Below are 24,512 nucleotides of genomic sequence, written 5' to 3'. Positions count from 1 at the left end.
ATTTTTGTAATACTACATTTTTATAAATCGAGTTATGCTGATTCATGCTGAACATATGACAAAGTCTATAAATTCTAAATGTTATAGAACAAAATGATAATAAGTTTCTTGTTTTCAAAACAAGTTTGCTGATCATATAGAGAAGATTATTATCTTTTTAAGATTTAAAACTTTTTTGGTCATCCTGCTACTTTGTCTATGAAGAGATGAGTTGATTTTGTGATGTTTTCATTCACAAAGACTGCTAAGGAGGAGCCTTTGAGGTCCAGAATATGTTTTCAAACCCCGACTAGAACAACAAAAGAGAATTTTAAGTGTGGGAACCTCTCAAGAACAACAAAATGCAGAGAGAGAATCAAATTCAAGATGAGAGAAACCACCGAGCATCCTTGAGCTTTAAGTTGTTCTTGGAGAGATCGAGACCGAGACCAGAGAAGCGTTTGAGGGTCTTTGTTGCAAGATTGAACACACAGATGTCAGGGGACGAATCTTTGCCACGTTTACAAGCACGGTCATTACGGGTGAAATAGATAGTCGTCTGGTTCGATACCAAGGCTAGGGTCAGCAGGCACGGTGATACCCAAATCAAGAAGCAAGGCCTCATCACCTAGAGAGTAGACCTCATCAACAGTCCGGTTCGAGTTGTACATAAGATCATTTATTTCTGGAAAATAGTTACTCTTCTTCTTGTAGAGACGGAAACTCCTACGCCTTGTTCTCTCGTTAAAAATGCTCTCAACCAACAAAACCTTTCCTGATGTTGTAACAGCGATGTTATTGTTAAATCTTGCTCCTTCTGTGAGAGAGGATACGCACCCACGTAAAAGAAACCTCCTATAGAAAACATCAGATTTTGAACGACTTGATCAGTGTTCAAGGAGTAAAGACTGTTACCACCATGGAGTACCATATCAGACAAGCCTTTTAAGTCCTTGCGATCGATTTGTGTAGAAACTTTACTATGGTGATCTTCCCCATTCTTCCAATAAGCTAAATATTGGGCACCCAAGCCAAAGAACCAGACAACAACGTATTCTTCCTTCTCCTCGTCTACCCACAAAAGACCTCTCAGATTCTCAGCACTCTGGGTGTAAACTTTGCTACCATAAACCAAGCTCGCCTTGAATCTCTTGTCTCCTACTCGCTCAAGACCAAAAAAGCTCACCTTTGAACGACTCTAGAGGTGGAAGATGAATCCTCTTCTCGCTAAACACATCAATGATACAGAGATTGGAAACAGAATCTAGCACCAGGAACCATTTGCCTGAGTTTGCTAAGAACCGAGTCCCTGAAAAGTCTCTCTAGCTTCATCAGGGTTGTAGAGAGCACAACCACCATCCTTTGGAAACAAAATCAGCCATGGTGATCCGATTTTTCTTACCAACGATCGTTTCGAACACGAATACCAATTCGAACACACCATATTAGCACGGTGAAAATCCACAAAACTCAAACGTTCGAACACAGATCCTAACACGTCAAAAGGGAGCTCCGACCAGCGGCTAGAACTAGCAGTCTTCATTCTTTTATCTGTTCCTGAAACAGAGAATATTAATTATATTGTTACACCCTCCAGAGTCTACACCATATGGTCTTAAGTTATTCACTACTAAATACTACACCATAGTGTCTATTCTTGGCACTTACTCGTTTCTTTGACATTTGCTTCTCCCCTTACTGATGTAAAATCCTCTTCTTGAGTTACAGTTGTTTGCTGAGATTCAGAATCCATCATCCTGCAAAATCAAATTCTTAGCATCATCGATACATATAAACTATAGTTACATTCGATCAAAAGCTCATATATGTTCAGTCACAGTACCAAAAACAAGAGCTAGGTCTTTGTTAATTACAACACCACCTCTGATTCAAAAATCTAATCCTCAATCTTTCTATATAGAGCTATGCGCCTATGCCATATTCTATAAGCAACGTCTAACGTGTAATTTCAGAACCAATGGACTCACATATGATTTTGATCGAAACGAAACAAACCCTAAAACTATATCAAAAACACGAATTTTAGTGAAATTCAATCAAAGAATAAAAAAAAGACCCAGAACCCTAATTCTTTCAATCGAAACACAAGCTGGGAGAACAAGTGAAGAACTAACCTCGGAAGTCGGAACCTAAACACAGAAGCTCGAAGAACTCGAGATTGCCTCCGCTAAGTGAAGAAGAGATACTAAAGAGGAGAAGAAGAAGAAGAAGAATAAGAAAAAGAAGAGATGTATAAAACGACGCCGTTTGTTTTTACAAAATATATTCAAAACGGGCCAGCGGCCAGCCCGTTAAACTAAGGTATATACATAAATTTTAGACAAGTTAATTTTTTAGGCTTATTAATTGATGAATGTTGTAGCATGTATCTTCATAGGTTATGGTTTCTATAACTACCTACATACATAATAACTATGATAGCATTTTTACTGATTGTTACTCTTAAAGGTACTCTCAACCAAAAATTAAAAAATAATACTAAGGTGCTGTTCGTTTCGTAATCTGGACGCAATATCTGGATTTAGCAAGCATTGAAAGAATTGGAAGAATCGTTAATTAGCAAGCATCGGAAGAATCGTTCCTCTAATAACAGTTTATAATTGATCAATTTAGCAAGCAAATAAAAAAGTAAGAAACATTTCTTTAGCAGGCATCGGAAGAATCGTTCCTCTAATAACAGTTTATAATTGATCAATTTTTTTAATATTGATTTATTATTTAAATATATAATAATATTTAAAGAAAATAATTAAAATACATTATTTTGAATGACTTGGTTTGCGATTTGTGATGTATCATTCACCATGTTTAAGGCTTGTAAGTTGTGACCAAGAGTTTTCAGGTCCATGATATGTTTTTAAACTCGACTATGTATAGAAATAAAGACAAATAAAAGAAGAAAGAACAAGTGTGGAAATCTCTCAAGAACACCAAAATAAATAGATTAAATCAAGATGGGAGAAACACCATCTGGTTAGGCTAAGAAGAATTGAACGTATGTTTATAGGTTATGAATTATGATATTAAACATTACATGGAAAAGTCGGTAAGTTCTATCTTATAGAACAAATAAGTAACCCTTTTTTTTCAAAAAAAGTTCACGGCTTATATAGAGAAAATTTGTTTATTGTTGTATACAACTCAAAATATGATATGTAATATACTGTATATACAATCAAAAGATGACTTTGGTCTGAGATGTACCACTCATCACCATTTCAAAACGTATAACCGTCATGTCCAGAAAATGTTTTAGGAGCCACCAAAAAAAAAAAAAAGCATTAAAATTGAAATGGAAATAGAATAAATTAATAGAAGACAAAAAGTTTGGAAATCCCTCAAGAACACCAAAATCAAGAAGGGAGAAACCATCGAGCATCCTTGAACCTTATATCGGAGGGACTAAAATCAGGGAAGCGTTTGAGTTTCTTTGTTGCAAGACTGAACACACAGATGTCCATGCATGAACAATTCCATCTACAGTTGTGGACACGGTCATCACGGGTGAAATAGATGGAGTTTGGTTCGATACCAAGGGTATGGTCGGCAGGCACGGTGATACCCAAATCAAGAAGCAGTGCCTCATCACCTAGAGAATGTACCTCAACAATATGGTTCGGGTCGTCAATAATAGCATCAGGGTCTGGATTAGGATCCTTCTTGAAGACACGGAAGTTCCTATACCTTGTTATCTCGTAAAAAAAGTTCTGAACCAATAAAACCTCTCCTGCTGTTGTAACAGCAATGCTACTGTGAAATCTTCCTCCACTTATGTGATCCAATGTGACTTTACGTAATAATAATGTATCGCTTTTGTATACGTCCATGAAACCTTCCTGTCCAAAAAATACAAGTTTTCGAATGAGCTGACGAGCCGTGAAGATGTATAGACTGTCACCACCATGGAGTACTATATCAGACAAGCCACGTAACTCCCTGGGAACATTGGTTCGTGTAGGAATGTCACGGTAATGATCTTCCCCGTTCTTACAATAGGCTATATATTTGGAAACCATGCCAAAAAACCAAACAACAACGTATTCTTCCTTCTTCTCGTCTACCCACAAAAGACCTTTCAGATATTCCGCGTGCTGGATTAAAGCTACGTTACAATCATTTGAACTCTCGCTGAATATTTTATCTCCTACTCGCTCGAGACTGAAATGGCCACCTTTGATCGACTCTAGAGGTGGAAGATGAATCATCTTCTCGCTAAACACATCCATGATATAGAGATTGGAACGAGAATCTAGAACCAAGAACCAATTTCCTGAATTTGCCAAGAATCTAGTCCCTGAGAAGTCTCTCTTTGTTCCGTAAATACTATCTTCCTCCGGGTTGTACAGCCTACAACCAGTACCATCTTCTGGAAACAGAATCAGCCATGGAAATACGTTTTTTCGAGGCAACGTTTGTTTCGAACCCGAATTCCAATTGGAACATACAATCTTAGCGCGGTGGAGATCAACAAAACTCAAACGTTCTAGTACAGATCTCAAGATGTCTGTAGGGAGCTCCGACCAGCGGCCAGAACTAGGAGCCTTCATATTTTTTTCAGTCAAGCTACCAAACAAAAGTAAGCAAACGAGCAAGAGAATGTAAACGTTGATGTCACTGTTGCATTTTAGTTTTATCACTTCAGCTTTACTTATTCTTATTTTCTGGCGCAATCGCTATGTATAAGTTTCTAACATGTAATAACAATGGGGGTTCGCTATATAAATAAGCCTAAATCCTAAAACCTTTAAATCGCTATGTATGAACCTAGAGGCCCTAAACTCTAAACCCTCATGTAGCTACGAATTATATAAGCTTCTAGCATGCATCTAATTCCAATGAAACGGTCACACGAAACAAACCCAAATATCAAAAACACGAATCTGAGCGAAACGAGCAAACACCGAAACCCTAAAATATCAATCGAAACCAAGGAACAACACAATGTGGGAGAAGAACTAACCTCGGAACTCTAGGAAATTAAGAACCTTGAAACACAGAGGAGATCACCGATCGAGATTTGTGTGCAAAGGTACTCAATTCAGCGATTACTGTAATGAAGTGAAGATGAAAGAAAAACTCAAAATTATCTCTGCTTGTCGTCCTTAAATAGAGAAAGGGATGCTTAAAACGACGCGTTTAGTTTTGCCAAAATAAAAAGTTGATAAAAGATGTTAAGTACGTACCTTATTATATAAAATTTTGTTTTCAAAATTGCTTGATCGTGACAATTTTAAATTTATTAAAATAAGAAAAAAACAAAAAAAAATTAAAAAAAGTAAAAATTCTAAACTTATTGTAAAAAGAAAATCTATGTATAATCAATATTTCTTTATTTTTTTCTTTTTTAAATATTTTTATTTAATTATGTCGTATATTTTTATATTTTAGTTATATTATTTAGTAAAATTGATTTTCTAAATAGACTTTGGTATGATTTAAAATAAAAAGATTAATATCTTTTTCAATTGTTTTTTTTTGGCAGCCAATTAATTGTTAAGTAGTGTCTGTGTTTGTAATGTTTCATTCACCATGTCAAAATTGCCAATTAGAGAACCTTTCAGGTCCCAAAACTATTTTCTAAAGAAAATGGAAACTAAAGGCAACTAGACATAAAACCAAAAAGTGTAGAAATCTCTTAAGAAACACCACAAAGGAATGCAGAAAGAGACAAATCATCAAGACGGAAGGAACCATCGAGCATCCTTGAGGTTTTTGTTGTTGAAGAAATCCAAGAAACGTTTGAGGGTCTTTGTTGCGATGTTGAACACACATACGTCAAGGCATGAACTTTCCTGGAAAGAGAAACCAGCATGGCGAGTGCGAGAGAAATAGATAGAGTTTGGTTCGATACCAAGGTCCCAATTAGCAGGCACGGTGATACCCAAATCCAGAAACAGAGCCTCATCACCTAAACAACCTACCTTAACAAGCATGTTGTATGAAGTATTACCCGGGACTCGATAAGGGTTCTTCTTGTAAAGAAGAAACCTCCAAGGCCTTGAAAACCGGTTAAAGATGCTCATGACAACCAAAATTTCTCCTGATGGTCTAACAGCAATGTTATAGCGACACTCATCATCAAAAGATAATCTAGTCGGAGGAGATGGCAAACAAAATGGTGCTAAAATATCCTCGAAACCTTTGTATGTGATTTTTCGAATGTGATTACTAATCGTTAAGACGTAAAGACTGTCACGACAAGGTAGTACCATATCAGACACGTCTTGTAAGCGTGCTGGAATCTCATGGTAATGATCTTCCCCATTCTTGCAAAAGGCTAAATACTCAGTCATATACTTGATCCTATGGAAGTACCATACAACAGCGAACTCTTCCTTCTTCTTGTCTACCCACAAAAGACCTCTCAGATTTCTCGCTTTATGGATGACACAGCGACGGGTTCCTACCTCCTTGAATGTTTTATCTCCGACCCTCTTAAGCTTATATTGGCCACCTTTGATCGACTCTAGAGGTGGAAGATCGATCTTATTCTGGCTAAATATGTCCATAATATAGAGATTGGATTTAGAATCCAGAACCAAGAACCAGTTACCTGAGTTTGCCAAGAATTTAATCTTTGGTAATTCTCTCTTCGTTTTATAAACCCTAGTTTCCTTCCGGTGGTATATACCACAACCACCATTCTCTAGAAACATAATAAGCAATGGAGATCCGCTTTTTTGAGGTGAGCTTTGTTTCGAACACAGATACCAATGCGAACATACCATCTTAGCGCGCTGGAAATAGACAAAACTCAAACGTTCCAACACAGATCTTAATATGTCCATAGGAAGATCCGACCAACGAACATCGGCCATAATTAGGGTTAAGGAGACTAGGGGTGTAGAAGAATGTGTTGCTGCTGAGATCGAGTTCTTGACCAGAAATGCAGAATTAGGGTTTTCAAACAATATGCGATTTGTAGAATGCTTTTATTGTAAAACATTTGGGCCTCTCGTAAACAAGCCCAACGTACGGCATCAAAGAGTCAAAAGATTAGGTTTTGTAAAGTCATTTTATATTGAAGCTTTAATTGATTGGTTTATATGAAATGGTACTGATAACTGGTTAGGATTGTAATATCTCTAATGTTACCAATCGTAACTGGTTAGGATTGTTATGTCTCTAATGTTACATGAAATGCCTGTGTATTACAAAACAAAGGCATTCAACCCACCCATGTTTGAACGTACTGTCATGATAACATCGGCTACACCCGGTGCGATAGTCCTTCGTATATAACATCTATTTGTAATGCGATATTTCGTATCACCATTATTTATACTTCTATCTTTTGTAGTTCGTACCATCGATCAAAATTTAATACTGCAACACTATTTGGTATTACACCAATTATGGAAGATTTAGAACTTTTGACCCAAAAATACAAATAAACAATATACTGTATAAAACTTTATAATAAAGAAAAAATGTTGATAAAAAAAAGTTATGTATGTCCTTCGTATACATGTCTAGAAAATCTTAAAAAATTCAAAATTCTTCATCTAAATTTTTAAGTTTTGATAAAACTATGAAGTCTTCATCACAATTCACAAAGATAACTATATATTCTTTTATAAATTTCTAAATTATATGTAACATGAAATTTTTTCTTCATATTTCGAAAATTTGTTCAATAGTGCAACCTAGATTTATATGAAACATGTTATATACGAAGGGTAAGGTGAAAGTTTTTTTTTTTTTTTTTTTTTTTTTTTTGTTTTTGGACAAAGGTAAGGTGAAAGTTTTATGCTATGTTTTTATGCAACACACCAAAAAGAGAGAGAAAATATTAAAAAGGCTACTGACTAGAGATAGAAATAGAAGGAAAAAAACAAGAGAAAAAGTGTGAAAATTTAAAGAACACCAAAATCAAAGACCGGATAAACCATTGAGGATCTTTGAGCCTTAAGTCGAAGACATTAACACTGGGGAAGCGTGTGTGTTCCATTGTTTCAGGATTGAACACACAGATGCACAGGCATGAACGTTTCAAGCCACAGTTATGGCCATGGTAATTACAGGTGAAATAGATGGAGTTTGGCTCGATACCAAGGGTATGGTCGGCTGGCATGGTGATACCCAAATCCAGAAGCAGGGCCTCATTACTTAGAGACACAACCTGGAACATTGAGTTCTGAAAGCCTGGATTAGAATCCTTATAGAGACGGAACATCCTATATCTTCTTACACTTTAAAAAAAGTTCTGAACCAATAAAACCTCTCCTGATGGAGTAACAGCAATGTGATTGCTAACACTTGCTAAAATGTATTCCATTGTGTCCATACTTAATGAAAATGTATCACTATTGGATACGTCCATGAAACCTTCTTGTCCAAAAAGATTCAAGTCTTCGAATGAATTGATACTTTTTTTTGATACTTAGTTAATATATGTGACAACCCGTCCCGTGGATCCCACTAGCCCCCTGCTAGCTTGCCCCCATAGGCTCGAAGCTGGCCCTGCAGGGCATCGATCCTAACCTCTCACTGGGCAAATGGAACTATTCATCCAAATCCACAGTAGGTTATTGGTGCGCCAGGCGTTCCTCGAACCCTGGTCCCCACCCTTAAACAACCTTCCCACAAGACAAGCTGTCACCAATTGATCTGCAGCTCAATTGGTGACAGCTTGTCCTGTGGGAAGGTTGTTAAAGGGTGGGGACTAGGGTTCGAGGAACGCCTGGCGCACCAATAACCTACTGGTAGATTTGGATGAATAGTTCTATTCCACGGTGAGGGGTTAGGATCGATGTCCTGTAGGGCTAGCTTCGGGCCTATGGGGGCAAGCTAGCAGTGGGCTAGTGGGGTCAACGGGACGGGTTGTCACAATATATATATACTGTCACCACCATGGAGCACTATATCAGATAAGCCCTGTAAGTTCAAGTCAAGCTTGCTTCATGTTGGAATGTGACGGTAATGATCTTCTCCGTTCTTGCAAAAGGCTACATATTCGGACAGAGGTAATCTATATATAATAGCAAAGCCATTTTTTTAAGGTCTGCTAAATCTAACGGCTTAGATAAAAAGAAAATTGATCTTACGGTTGAAAATAGTTTTTTCTTCTCACCCCTACCAAGCCAAGGATTGCGGTCACACGTTCACACTGCTACGTTCAAGCATCACACTCCTTCGCTGTCTCATATATTGTGAACTGCTTCGTTCAAGCATCACACACCTTAGTTCTCTCATATATAGAGCTTCCTAATTAACAAACCTTGTTTTCTTCTTTTAAAAAACTTCATTTTGCATTTACCCGTCCAGTGATTGCTTTATTGTTCCGGCTATCGTAGTTGTGATTTTCCCTTTGATTCCGTAGATATACCACCATCAGTTACGATATTCCAAGTGTTCTCTCATATATAACTATTTCTATTTTATAAAGTAAACTAATTTGTCGCTTTCAATTTCATGGTTCTCCTCTTTGAGTTTTACTGTTGGTCGGTAATTGAGTTTGTAGAGTCACAACGTTTTTAAGTCGTGACGTTTTGGTTTGTGTCGTTTCATCCAAAAGTCACAAGTACAAAGAGACACACCTCATTATGATGTAGTAGTGTTTGTTTGTTTTCTATATACCTCAGTGTTGTAGTTGATGTAAATAACAAGTTTCAGTTAATTAGAGTTTATTTCTCATTTCTGTTTTCTCTAAAAGAGAAGAGACAAACGTCTCTTACTCTGTTACAAATTCCAGGTGAATCCTTGATGTGAAGACCTCTCAGTTTTCTTATTTTTCAATTTTGTGGGGGAAAGCTCAATGATTTTTAGAGAAAATAGTTTACTTTATAAAATAAAAATAGTGATAATTTTTTTTCTTTGTTCTTTTTCTAATTTTTCGCTTTACATTTGAACTAAATCGTTTACAATAGAACTATTATTACTTTCATTTGAAATATTGAGCCAAATTACATGTCTGCCTTTCAATCTTATCAAGCATTTAGCAAATCTATGATTGATTGCCTACTAAACCCATAAATCTAAAAGAATAATAAGTAGGAGTGTATGTGATAGTAGGATAAAGTGTCTAACTAAGGATGTATAAACGAAGAACATAAAGTTCCTACAATGCGGTGTTTGGGTGAAGGTATGTCGTGGTGAGACACTCTAATCTTGTATTATGTAAAGGCTGATCATTATATATCACGGTGGACAATGATGTAAATGAGGATATCCAAACACCGCATTGTAGGCATATTTTAAACAAAGTATTTATTTTAATTTTATAAGTTGAAATCTTATGCATTTCAAAATAATGTCTAAACATTATTTTTTAATCCAAAATTACATCTTAATTTGTGAGGTTATTTTTATTTTTTTACTTATAGTTTCAAATCATTTTTACATTTGAAAACCTTCATTTTAGCCATTTAGAAAGTTGATTAAATATAATCTTAATTTTTTTCTAAAACAAAAATTTATGTCACTAGCTTATATATTCAAACTTTCAAACTAAGAATCTAGTAAATTCATTGGTCTACATCCGTCCACGCGTCCGCATATACGATTAGATGCTATAAGCGCTTGTCGACCATTAAATTAAAAAAGATGTGATACAAAGTTCCAAAATCTGACATTTTACTTTACTTTTTGTTTCCTAAAACTAAAATTGATGTGAGTCATATTTCAAAACTAAGAATTAATCAAATTATCGGTCTAGATCTGTCCACGCTATTGAGAATCTAATAAGTATCATCGGTCTAAATTCATCCACACGTCTGCGTATACGATTTGGTGCTAAGGTCTTGTCCACCATAAAAAAAGAAGTGAGAGGTCTATCTTCAGATCTCCAAAACCTGTGAAGAGATTAGGGTTTCAGAGTAAACAACAACCAAAAGAGTGAGCAGAGCTGAAAACAGCCATGATCCGGCTTGGATCGAAAGAGAAGAGGTGTTACACTTCACCACCTCCACCTTTGACAAGGTCCCAAACCTACCCGTTGGAGAGGATTCGTCTAGAAATGAAAGAGGAGATTCTCATGAAATTGAAGGGAAAATGCATCTCGAAGTTCATCAGCATTTCTAAATCCTGGTCATCAATAGTCTGTAGCAAACGTTTCACCAACTTGTACCTGAATCAATCTATGGCTCCACCACATATCCTTTTCTCATTGACCGTCCGTGGAGACAATGAGATGCAGCTCTTCTACTCTTGCTCTCAGGAGGATCCATCTTCTGATCATCAAACGGTCAGTTGTCACCCTCTGAATCACGATGACTGGTTTGAATTTTATCCACCTGTCCGCGGCTTGCTGTGTTGTCTGAATGATAATAATAGAGTGATGACTGGGAATCCTACTACTTGTCAATTTATTACTTTGCCGAGAGTCCAAACTGTGAGGGAAGACATAAGCTACTCCTTTGGATATGATCCTATTAATGGTGAATACAAAGTGTTGTCATGACGGTGCCAGGTAATAGTACATCAAGCGATCTTGTGTTGCAGGAGCATCAAGTTTTCACTCTAGGAGCTAGGAGAAAGAAATGGAGAAAGATCGAATGTAAGCATCCCCATTTTGCTCATATTAGAACTCAATGGCTATGCAGCAATGGGGTTGTGTATTATATAGCTTGGATAGGGAAAGTTCCTTCTCTGATGTGATTTGATGTTGGTTCTGAAAAGTTTAGTGTCATTAAGTTACCCAGTGACGGGTATGTCCAATATCTGTCGCACTACGGCGAAAAGATAGCTGCGGCGAATATATTAGTCACCGGTACATTTGACATGTGGGTTCTTGAAGATGCCAGCAAATCACATTGGTCACAAGTTTCAATCGTGATTCCTTCTTGGACAGATTCATATGATCAGTTTGATTGTTTCACGTTAAGGGGTAGACTTGGCACTGGCGAGCTTGTATTTGCACCGGTCTTTGTCACAGACCCGTTCTATATACTATGTTACGATCTCAAGGAAAACAGAGCTAGAAAAATCCAGATCGAAGGAATTGGGACTCACTTAACGCATATACATATCTATCTTGATCATGTTGAGAGTCCTATGTTTCTGGAACTGTAAGGTAATCATCTGTTGATGACTAGTTCTTTGGTGTTGTTGTCTGCTGAACTAATCTCTCTCTTTTTCTTTCTTTTTTTTTCTTTTTCTTTCAAGTTTTTGAATTAAGTTGTCGGATATTGTTTGTTTAAGACTAATCCTTATTGGAATATGATCAACTGTATGCTTATGCAATTGCAATGTTTATGACTTGTTTAAAATAATTTATGATTTTTTGTGGAGCTTATACTGCTTCGGTTCTTTTAATTTGATTTATTTTGGCGAGAATGATGAATTTAGTGTTGTTGGCTAGATGTTTTTTTTTTGTCAACCATTGGGCCACAACAGGCCGGCCCATTAGCCTAATTCCTACGAATGTAGGGAGCAGGACTCGATCTCTGGTGTGATGGTGCCTTGTGCATTAAGGACTTACCTTTGGCTAGATGTTTTTTATAACCCATCTTATAAATCTTTTGCGTAAGAGCAAAATTACCTCAATAATTACTTTAAATCTTTTTTAATTATGTTTGACTAAACCATCACACACATTTGTGCTCGATGATTTTATGTAACTTTACATTATGTTTTTATTTAACCTATTGTTAGAAATCAATTCTACATGTGAAAATCTACATTTTGGCCATTCTAGAAAGTTAATTAAATCAAATCTTTCTCCGCATAAAATTTATACTACGTTTAATTTGATCTAAATCTAGTCTTATCAATTGAAGTCAGTCTACGTTTGAAAATCTATATTTTAGCAATTGAAAAGTTAGATAATTGAATCTAATTTTTGAGATTTTTCATTTTAAGTTTTTTGTTCCCTAAAACTAAAATTTCTATCAGTCATATTTTTAAACATTCAAAGTAAGAATCTAATCAAATTATCTGTTTAGATCCCTCCACGCGTAATAATAATCTAATAAATATCATCGGTATATTCGTCCACGCGTCCGCGTATATGATTAGATGCTAAGGTGTTGTCCTAAAACTTAAAAATTTCTATCAGTCGTTATATATATTTTCAAACTTTCAAAATAAGAATCTAATCAAATTATCGGTCTAGATCTGGCCACGCGTAATGAGAATCTAATAAATATTATCGGTATATCCGTCAACGCGTCCGCATCTATGATTAGGTGCTAAGGTGTTGTTGTCCACCATACAAAAGAAAAGTGAGAGGTCTATCTACATGCAAATCTCCAAAATCTGTAAAGAGATTAGGGTTTCAACAACCAAAAGAGTGAGCGGAGCTGAAAACAGCCATGATCCGGCTTGGTTCGAAAGAGAGGAGGTCTAACACTTCACCACCTTTGACAAGGTCCCAAACCTATCCATTGGAAAGTATGCCTCTAGAAATGAAAGAGGAGATTCTCATGAAATTGAAGGAAAATACATCTCCAAGTAAATCAGCGTTTCTAAATCCTGGTCATCGATAGTACGGAGCAAAGTTTTCACCAACTTGTACCTGAATCGATCTTTGGCTCAGCCAATTCTTCTCTCACTAATCGACCGTGGAGACAGGGAGAAGCAGGTCTTCCACTCTTTCTCTCAGGAGGATCTAACTTCTGATCATCATACTGTCAGTTGTAACCGGTATCATGAGTTTTCTCCACCTGTACGTGGCTTGATTTGCTGTCTAAATGTTTATAATCTAGTAATGATTGAGAATCTAAACGAGCAAGAGAAGGTGTCCCTGGTTACACCATTTCTGCTGTACGTTTTCAATTCAAACCAGACAAAGTAAAAAAATTGCAGCATAACATCAAAACAAGAATCTGTCCAAAAAGAGATCACTGTGATTTCAGAACCCTGATTAAAGAAAATGCAATCCCTTCATTATACCTCTAATTCAAAGTAATCATCAAATTGGATAATTGCTATATGTATAAGCTTCTAACATGTATGTTTCAGTACCTAGAATTGCACAAGCTGGCTGAACAACTACCCTCTCGATATATAAGATCTCACACTTGGTATCACCATGCATGTTCGCGGTGCATAGTTACTGATTCCGCAAAAAAAAGGGTAATGACGACTTTTTTAGATAGATTAGACATTGAGTATAAAATTAAAAAAAAATTGCAAAAAATAGTTTTCAGTGTTATCAGTGTCTATGAAGAATTGACTTGATTTATGATGTTCTTAGTCACCATGTCCAGAATACGTTTTCAAAGCATATTAAATACATAGAAAATATTAAGAATTATAAACAGAAGAGAAAAAGTGTGAACTCTCCAAGAAAGGAAAACAAATCAAGATCACGAGGGGAGAAACCAATGAGCATATGTGAGCTTTAAGTTGGAGAGACCAGGGAAGTGTCTGAGGTTCTTTGTTGCAAGGTTGAACACACATATGTCCAGGCATGAAGGTTTTTTGCCTCGCTTAAAAGTACGGTCATAACGGGTGAAATAAATGGAGTTTGGTTTGATGCCAAGAGTATGGTCAGCAGGCACGGTGATACCCAAATCAAGAAGCAGTGCCTCATCACCTAGAGAATCAACCTCAAAAAACGGGATCCGGTTTTTGATAATACTAGCGGGGTCTGGATTAGGATCCTTTTTGTATAGACGGAAGATCCTATGCATTGTTCTTCCACAAAAGATGTTCTTGACCAACAAAACCTCTCCTGATATTGTAACAACAATGTTAATGCTAACTGTTTTTTTTATCACCACTCAGAGGACCTGGCGAATGAAATGGTACTAATCTATATTTCTAGTTGGAATCTTCTTGTCCAAACAAATCCAGTTTTTGAATGACATGATAACTCATTGAAACGTAAAGACTATCACCACCACGCTCGAGTACCACCATATGACAAAAGTCTGGTAACCACACACCTGTTAAAACCTCACGGTAATGATCTTCTCCGTTCTTGCAAACGGCTATATAGTGAATCATACACAAGTAACTCTTATTGAAGTACCACACTACGACGTACTCGTCTTTCTTCTCATCTAGCCACAAAAGACCTCTTAGCTCGTCCACATTATAATGCATGACAGCTGATGAGGAATAATATCTTACCTCCTTGAATTCACTATCTCCGACTCGTTCAAGACTATAGTAGTCACTCTTCATTGACTCTAGAGGTGGAAGTGTAAAGGTATAGAGGACAACAAATCACTCAAACTGCTTGGAAACGCGCCAAGCAAACGCTTTTATTCAAACTTATAAAAACTCCCTTTTACAAGTTATGAATCTAAACCTACTCTCTTGTCTATCTATCACAACACCCTGTGTAGATCTAAGAGAGTAAAATGAACACACTCACCTTCAAAGCTTTTTCTGATTGTTTGAAGGTTTACGAAATCTCACAACTTTTATCCACGAGTGCTAACTCTTTTTGCGGCTAGCCCTCGTCTCTTTAAACCCTTCACACACGATCTTTAACCTAGATCTTTGTGAATCCCTAACTAAAAGGAAATATTCCTTATCCTAAGAAATATCCTCCCTTAACTCTCTCGATCAAATACACCCTCAATATCTTCGTGTATATCTTGATCTTCTTCTTCATTCCTTCTCACGCTTCTTATCACAACTTCCATAATCTTCTTCCACGTCAGCCAATCTGCCATGTCAGCATACCAGCACTCTGAGACACTTCGCAAGCTCCTGTCACCTTCAGAGCTCTGATGCACTTTCAATCTCCCCCTTTTTGACTGAATCTTGCCACACAAGCAACCGCAGCACCAAACCTGAAAACGCACAGACAACACAGCCAAGACAAGAAAACAACCGTACTAGCAAAATATTCCAGCAATCAACACAAGACGGTTAACCAATAAAGACTTGTTAAAATAAATTGTTCAAAGCCAAAACAGAAACAAAATAAAACAAGTCTCAAGTTTTAAACAGGGGAGAAACACATAAAAACAACAAAAACTGTGAGCAACAATAACAACTGCTCCCCCATAGCTTAATCTCCCCCTCAGGCCTCTGAAACAGACTCATCTCCCCCTGCTTGTTTGGCACAGTTTAGTCAAAAATACCAAGAACCTAAACCAGACATTGGGACGAACATCAAAGTGAGAAGCTACTTACCAGCGTCCAAAGCATCTTGCAGAATCTTGATTGCCAACCGGATGGCTTTGCGCTCTGCAGATGACCCTTTTGGAGAAACAGGGTCAACAGGGACGGATGCTGTCTTCTTCCCCTTTGCCTTCTTTGTATCTTTTGATGACAAACCCGCGACAGGTCTCTGAGCAGTCTGCAACTGATAGATGAGACTGGGAAACGGCAACCGGAAGCCAGACTGAGCTTGCAACCCCAGTTGAATGACCTGGTCGTAGATCATCCGTCCAAAATCGAACGAAATCCCATGCATGATCATGTAGATCACCAAAGCCCTATTCGTCGAGATGTATCCCGTGTTCACCGTGGGAGACCAGTTGCTACAGCATATCCGATGCAGATCCTTGATCACCGGGTTCTTAATTGCAGTGGACACCAGCTGCTTGCAGGATTTGACTCTTCCATCAGAGAGAAACAGAGCCAGATCCTCCTCCAGAATTGCAGCCGTCTGCAATCTCTGTTCGCGCACATCCACAGACTTCAGACCAAACAGGGCATTGATACGGCTTGGAGAGAACTCATAGACCCAGTCTCGGACGAGCACGTCGACAGACTCCCCCTCAATCTTGACCGTTGGAAGATTCGCCCAGAATTCATAGACCACCACCGAGTCGTACGAGTCAATCTGAGTAACGGTTTTAAGCAGCCCAACTTTGTCTATGAACTCTCTAGTCTTGTCTGCAGCATCGAGTGGATAACAGACCTCTGGAGCGAGCGTTCGAGAGGCAAAGAACCCATATCGTCGAACAGCTTCTGAGGAGATGAACCGTTTGGCATCGAAATCCTTTGACGAGGCTCCTCGAGATGTGGTGGACGTGCCCTTATCTCTGTGGAGAGATGGGCGCTTGGAGTCACGACTGTCTAGATCAGCAGGCGGTTGTCTTTTGCGTAAAGGGGATGAGACTCCTTGAGATGGCAGGACAGGTACAGGCGCATCCCCGGTAAGATCTACTACCGGAAATCAAGAAGTCACCTCTCTCGGCGGAGAAGACGAGGAGTCGCAGGTCTCTTGGTTCCCGTGAGAAGGCGAGGGAACTTGATCCACCTGAGTCGGACAATCGTTAATTCATTCAATCAAAATTAATATTAGTGCATTAATAAATCTCATTCTTCCTCTTTTTCAATCCAAATTAACAGATTCATGAATCAAACACACATATACACACAGCCACTAATGACAGATTCTGAGGGACACACATGAGCATTAATTTTTTTTTTTTTTTTTTTTTGTAAAAATATTAAACAGTGTAGAAGTCCGAACACTAACCAGACTTTTGTCGTATCAGCCACTTGTTCAGAACCTTCACTAGAAACTATCACAACCTCTTGAATTGTCGAAGATCAGAGGACTGTTGCATGTGGGTAGTCTTTCACACTGGCATGCCTTTAGTCTTCAGTCCATCCCAACATGTTAAGGCAGCTGGAGTTCATCTCTTTGAAGAGCACAAAATATTTTTTGTTTTTGTTTTTTTATTTTTATTTTTTTTATTTCTCCAAACAGCCTTATGATGACTGCTTCAGCATCTTGAGCTTCAATGACATCATTTGATTGTGTCAGCCACTGATTCGGAACTCATCATTTCTTAGGTTATTAAACCTTCGAATGACTGTGCATGTCTCTTCACAGCTCTTTGACCTCCTTAATCATGACAACGTTTAACAGGACGGACAGACCGGCATGACAGGCAGCTATTTCCCACACTCTTTCAGATGTTGATCTTCTATATATTCCAGGATTTCTATGATCTGTTCTAGCTCCAGTTCCTGCCTTAGACCAACACAACTCAGAGAAATAGTTAGAGTTCACAGACACCAATGGACTTCCTCAGATTTATGAATCTGTTGAAGTCTAGAGGCTTAGTAAACAAATCAGCCAGTTGAAAATCAGTTCTCACATGGTCTATCTCAATCAGTTTCGCCTCAACAAGTTCACGAACAAAGTGGTGTCTAATATCTATGTGTTTTGTTCTAGAATGCTGGACAGGATTCTTAGAGATGTTTATAGCACTCAAATTATCACAATGAATTAACAAAATGTCAGAATTCATACCATAGTCAGAGGACATTTGACGCATCCACAGGAGCTGTGTACAACAGCTGCCCAAGGCAATGTATTCTGCCTCAGCGGTTGACAGTGAAACACTGTTCTGCTTCTTGCTGTGTCATGAAATTAGGTTGTTGCCCATAAAGAAGCATCCTCCACTTGTACTTTGGCGATCATCCACAGAACCTGCCCAATCAGCATCGCAGTATCCGCTCAGACTGGTGTTGGTATCCTTGGTGAAGAAAATACCAAAGTTCACTGTCCCCTTGATGTATTTGATGATCTTCTTGACTGCTAGTAAGTGAGACATCTTGGGCTTGGCCTGGTACCGTGCGCATATCCCTACTGACAGACAAATGTCAGGCCTACTCGCTGTCAGGTAGAGCAAACTCCCAATCATACTTCTATATAGTCGTTCATCCACATCCTCTCCTTCCTCATCTTTTGAAAGCTTGTCATTGACTCCCATAGGTACCTTAGCTTCTTTACTCTTCCCTAAACCAAACCGCTGTACCAATTCTTTGGCATAGGTGCTTTGAGACACAAAGATCCCATCAGCTGATTGTTCTACTTGCAGACCCAGGAAGTATTTCAGCTCTCCCACCATACTCATCTCAAACTCCTGTGACATGTTTTTCACAAACCTTTGCACCAGAGATTGACAGGTAGAACCAAAAATAATGTCGTCCACATAGATCTGAACAAACATCAAGGCATTGTTGCTGTTGAGAACAAACAGTGTCTTGTCTACACTTCCACGAACATATCCTTGATCCAGAAGAAACGTAGTTAACCTCTCATACCATGCTCTTGGAGCCTGCTTGAGACCATATAGTGCTTTCTTCAGACGGTACACATGCTCAGGATGGTGTGGATTCTCAAAGCCTTTTGGTTGTTCTACAAACACTTCTTCTTGTAAAATCTCATTCAGAAATGCACTTTTAACATCCATCTGATGTAATGTAAACTTGAGAGCACATGACATACCAAACATGAACCTGATGGATTCTAGCCTTGCTACCGGAGCAAAGGTTTCATCAAAGTCAACTCCTTCGACTTGAGAGTAACCTTGAGCCACAAGTCTTGCTTTATTCCTCACAATGCATCCACTGGCATCACTCTTATTCTTGAAGATCCACTTCGTTCCCACTATATTGACATTAGCTGGCCGTTTAGTGAGTTCCCACACATTGCTGCGCTCAAATTGTTCCAGCTCATCTTACATTGCAGCAACCCAGAACTCATCCCGAAGAGCCTCTTTGTGATTCTTTGGTTCCATAGTGGAAACAAAACAGGCAAATTGAACGATCTCAGAGTCCTGAGAGACAGTGTCTAGAACTACAGTCTTCTGTTTCCTTCCAGCCAGTTGAGCAAAGTCAATCTGTTTGCCCCTGGTAACTCTACCCCCCTGAATCGCACCGATAACATCGCCTGAGGAGTGATTCTGATGAACCTGAGAAGATGGAGGAAGCTCGTCTGTTGATAGTCCAGGGCTGGCATGATCACTAAGACTCTCAGAGGCTTGCTCAGACTTCTCATCATCAGTTACCAGATCCTTGTCAGAGAGAACAGGCACCATATCAACTCGTTGAAACGAAGTATCATCAAAAACAACATTTACCATTTCCTGAACTGATCTTGTGCGTTTGTTGTAGACACGAAAGGCAGTGCTGTGTCCGGAGTAACCAAGAAAGATCCCTTCATCACTCTTTGAGTCAAATTTACCCAACTGATCCTTGTCATTCAGAATGTAGCATAGACAGCCAAACACATGAAAGTAGCTTACAGTTGGGGACTTTCCTTTCCATAACTCATAGGGAGTCTTGCTGGTCCCTGGTCGGACATACACCCGATTGATAATGTAGCAAGCAGTGTTGACAGCTTCATCCCAAAACCGATGTGGCACTTGATTCCCATGCAGCATAGCTCTCGCCATCTCTTGCAGTGTTCTGTTCTTTCGTTCAACAACACCATTCTGCTTTGGGGTTCTCGGAGCAGAGTACTGATGAACAATGCCCTGATTTCCGCAGAATTGATCAAACTTGTCATTCTGAAACTCTCCTCCATGATCACTCCTAATAGCTTGGATGGAACATTTTTCACTTTTAATCTGCAGGGCAAGAATGCGAAAGCATTCAAGAGCATCAGCTTTTTCACGAAGAAATCGCACCCAGGTGTAGCGAGTGAAATCATCCACCATGACAAAGATGAACCGTCGCCCAGAAATGCTCTGAACTTGAATTGGACCCATCAGATCCATATGTACCAACTGGAGTGCATGGCTAGTGCGAACATCTGTCACAGGCCCATGAGACGTCTTGACTTGCTTGCCTTTGTTGCAAGGACCACATATGAAATGTGGATCACCTTTCAGCTTAGGAATTCCACGCACAACCTCTTGATTAGCCAATTTCATCATTGTGCGAATGTTGAGATGACCAAGCTTCTGATGCCACAGTTCTGTATCCAACTCAGCAGTCGTGTTAAAGCATTGTATTGATGATTTCCACATGTAACAGTTGTTACCAGATCTCCTGCCTCTAAGTCGTATTGACCCTTGTTGATCCACAGCCTTGCACCCCTTCTTGGTGAATGTGACATCCAGACCTTCATCACACAACTGGCTGATACTTATCAGATTTGCCTTCAACCCTTCAACCAAGAAGACATCCTTAACACATGGTTGAGAATCACCACCGGTTGTGCCTTTTCCTAGGATTGTACCCTTTTCTCCATCACCAAAAGTAACTCTTCCTCCAGCAACACCTTCTAGATGTTATAGATTATCACGGGCACCAGTCATATGCCTGGAGCATCCACTGTCAAAATACCACTTGGCCTGATCAACCTCTGTTTTTTCTGCTGTGAAAGCCACATGACAGTAGAGATCATCTTTCCTGACATACCCCTGTGTGTTTCTTCTTACAGCTGGATAAAACTCACCACGTTGCATAAGGTTAGACACACGATTCTGGAACTGATAACATTGGGCTTCGTAGTGATTTAGATGCCCACAATACCAACATCCTCTCCGTCTACTACGCTGAACAGGTCTTTGAGTCGTCTGCCGAAACCCACTAGAGGCATATGGCGGCCTAGTATTTACCTCAGGGAACACCACCATCCTTGGGTTTCTTGAATTCGGATTCACAGGAACCTGATCATACATTCTAGTCGTCTGAGAGAACTTCCTCTCCTTCAGCTCTGGTTCAGACTCCACTCCTTTGACAAATTGAGTGGTTGGGTTGGTGTTTGTTCCTTGGTAACCCAGACCCCATTTCAGATTGCTGGATCTTCCAGTGCTAAGCAGTGTATCCAGATCTTTGGTTCCTTTATTCAGCATCCTAATATTCTTCAGCTGTTCATCTAACTGCTTCTCAAGTTGCAAAGTCTTTGCCTTTTCTTCACTTAATTCTTTAGAGATCATTGCAACATGAAGCTGTAAGGTATCACTCTCAGAAGTTAATTGTGTGTTGTCTTGAGTCTTCTGAACCACCGTCTTGATGAGAAGCTCTATCTGATCTTCTACTGACAAATCAGCCTCTTCTCCATCTGAATCAGAATTCACCTTCTCATCTACGTCCTTGGTTTCCAGCACCACATCGTCTTCTTCATCTTCCTCAATGACACCAAGCAGTGCCAGGAAGCTGTTAAGAACCTCTCCTTTGCTGACCTCTTCATCTGAGTCGCTTTCGCTCCAAGTGATGTAGGACTTCTGCTTGTTTTCTCGTGAAGGACAATCAAACTTAGTGTGACCGTAGCCCTTACATCCATAGCATTGCAAAGAATTCTTTCGTTTGTTGTTTGGACATTCAGACTTGTAATGCCCAAAACCCTCACATTCAGCACACTGTCGTTCTTGCTTGTCACCCTTCCTGATCTCCTTATCAGTATCGTATTTCAAGACCGATGATGTTCCCTTCCGCTGACCTCTTTCCATCTTGCGAAAGTATTTCTTAACCAACAAGCCGACTTTTTCTTCATCTGCAACTTCTTGAGACTCTGCAATCTTCTGTTCCTCAATGGCTTTAAGGGCAAATGATTTCTCATTTATCTTTTCCTTCTTCTTCAGCTGTATCTCAAATGCCTGCATCATCCCAACCACTTGATTGTACTTGAGCTCATCAGAATTCAGTGAAGCATCAATAGCAGACCTGTGTGGATAAAACTTATCCGGCAGACTCCTGAGGAATTTCTTCACCAGCTTCTTGTCCTTGTAGCGTTTACCCAAAACTACAGCTTCTTGTGCAATACCACTCAGACGACTGCTGTAATCAGCAACTGACTCAGTTTCTGTCATGTGCAAGTTTTCAAAATCTGAAGCGAGATTGTCCAGCCTTGTATGTTTGACCCTACTTGTGCCTTCAAACGTGACTACCAGAATGTCCCATGCTTCTTTGGCAGCTTCACACCCTTGAACTTTATTGAAAATGTCCCTAGGCAGCGACTTGAAGATAACTGACAGAGCCTGTGAGTTATGTTTGGACTCCGCTTTTTCTTCGGCTGTCCATTTCTTCTTGTGCTTAGGCACCATGTCTCCCTTCTCATTTTTTTCCGTCGGATGTGACCAACCATCTTCCACCGCAAACCAAGCTTCCATGTCGATGCTTGAGATGGCCTGCTTGATTGACACTTTCCAAAAACCAAAGCACTCAGGATCGAGTTTCAATGGTGATTGAACCGCAACAAAATCCAGTGATTTCTCCATACCCTTGCCGCAAGATCTCACCTGTTGAAAAAGGATATCAGAACTTTTTATCAGGTGCTTGCTCTGATACCAATTGTAAAGGTATAGAGGACAACAAATCACTCAAACTGCTTGGAAACGCGCCAAGCAAACGCTTTTATTCAAACTTATAAAAACTCCCTTTTACAAGTTATGAATCTAAACCTACTCTCTTGTCTATCTATCACAACACCCTGTGTAGATCTAAGAGAGTAAAATGAACACACTCACCTTCAAAGTTTTTTCTGATTGTGTGAAGGTTTACAAAATCTCACAACTTTTATCCACGAGTGCTAACTCTTTTTGCAGCTAGCCCTCGTCTCTTTAAACCCTTCACACACGATCTCTAACCTAGATCTTTGTGAATCCCTAACAAAAAGGAAATATTCCTTATCCTAAGAAATATCCTCCCTTAACTCTCTCGATCAAATATACCCTCAATATCTTCGTGTATATCTTGATCTTCTTCTTCATTCCTTCTCACGCTTCTTATCACGACTTCCATAATCTTCTTCCACGTCAGCCAATCTGCCATGTCAGCATACCAGCACTCTGAGACACTTCGCAAGCTCCTGTCACCTTCAGAGCTCTGATGCACTTTCAGGAAGATCGATCTGTTTCTCGCTAAACAAATTTATGATATAGAGCTTGGATTTAGAATCAATAACAAGGAACCATTCACCTGAATTTGCCAAGAATCGGATCCCTGAAAAGTCACGTTTAGTTTTGTAAACCCTAGCTTCATCCGGGTTATACAGAGCACAAACATCGTTCTCTAGAAACAGAATCAGCCATGGAGATCTTCTTTTACAGAGCACCGTTTGTTTCGAACATGAATACCAATTCAAACACACAATCTTAGCGCGGTGTAAGTCCACAAAACTCAAACGTTCAAACACAGATGTCAAGATGTCCATAGGGAGCTCCGACCAGAAGCCAGAATTAGGAGTCTTCATGCTTTTATCATACAAAGTAAGCCAAAGTTAGGCTCGCTATGATTAGCCTAAACTTTAAACCTTTAAATCGCTATGCATGAGCCTAGAGGCCCTATACTCTAAACCCTCATATAGCTATGTATAAGCTTCTAACATGCATATAATTCCAATGGCACGAACCAAACCCAAATATCAAAAACACGAATCAGAGTGAAACGAGCAAAAACCGATCGAGAACCTTAAGATATCAATTGAAACCAAGGAACAAAACAAGCTGGGAGAAGAACAAACCTTGAAATTCTTAAAAATAACCTCAAAACACAGAAGATGCTGAATCCGCAATTACTGTAATGAAGTGATGATCAAAGAACTCAAAATTATCTATGCTTCTCGTCCTTAAGTAGAGAGAGAGATGTTTTTTTTTTTTTTGGTAGAAACTAGAAAGAGAGAGCAGCCAAAAAAAACAAAGAGGATAAAAAAGATGTTAAATTGTTAATAATGAATACAAAAAGTATATATTGGATGCTGAACTATTGGAGTTAATTATATCACCGGTTATGAATAGTAATTCAACCGGTTAATAGAATATAAATATACATAACCAGTGGTAGTAATTAAACCGGTTTAGAGAATATAAATATACATAACCGGTGGTATAATTAACTCATACGATCATGGGAAAGTCTATAGTCTATAGAAGAAAGTAATTGATTGTTTTTAGATTCAAATAAAAAAAAAAAAA

The 24,512-nt window shown here is 38.8% G+C and overlaps 1 long non-coding RNA gene and 4 pseudogenes across 2 annotated transcripts; 1 reads left to right on the top strand and 4 right to left on the bottom strand.

Annotated features, from left to right (window-relative positions):
- Nucleotides 1-211: 211 nt before the first annotated feature.
- LOC104771008 (uncharacterized) lies at nt 212-2,234 on the bottom strand. The gene is made up of 3 exons (XR_764697.2): nt 2,115-2,234; nt 1,648-1,736; nt 212-1,536 (listed from the first exon to the last, which is right to left on the bottom strand). It is a non-coding gene; the product is annotated as an uncharacterized LOC104771008 (long non-coding RNA).
- Nucleotides 2,235-3,268: 1,034 nt separating this feature from the next.
- LOC147918957 (F-box protein At5g25290 pseudogene) lies at nt 3,269-5,094 on the bottom strand (annotated as a pseudogene). The gene is made up of 2 exons (XR_015592329.1): nt 4,961-5,094; nt 3,269-4,563 (listed from the first exon to the last, which is right to left on the bottom strand). The product of XR_015592329.1 is annotated as an F-box protein At5g25290 pseudogene (transcript).
- A 470-nt stretch (nt 5,095-5,564) lies between these two features.
- LOC104772594 (F-box protein At5g25290 pseudogene) lies at nt 5,565-6,884 on the bottom strand (annotated as a pseudogene).
- Nucleotides 6,885-10,737: 3,853 nt separating this feature from the next.
- On the top strand, nt 10,738-12,232 carry LOC147918956 (putative F-box protein At3g10790 pseudogene; annotated as a pseudogene).
- A 2,017-nt stretch (nt 12,233-14,249) lies between these two features.
- Nucleotides 14,250-23,791, bottom strand: LOC104772592 (F-box protein At5g25290-like; annotated as a pseudogene).
- Nucleotides 23,792-24,512: the final 721 nt, after the last annotated feature.

Source organism: Camelina sativa, chromosome 20 (assembly GCF_030686135.1).
Source record: "Camelina sativa cultivar CO46 ecotype springtype chromosome 20, ASM3068613v1".
Classification (NCBI taxonomy): domain Eukaryota; kingdom Viridiplantae; phylum Streptophyta; class Magnoliopsida; order Brassicales; family Brassicaceae; genus Camelina; species Camelina sativa.
Note: the sequence above shows the minus strand (reverse complement) of the source record. Positions and strands in the feature narration are given on the sequence as shown.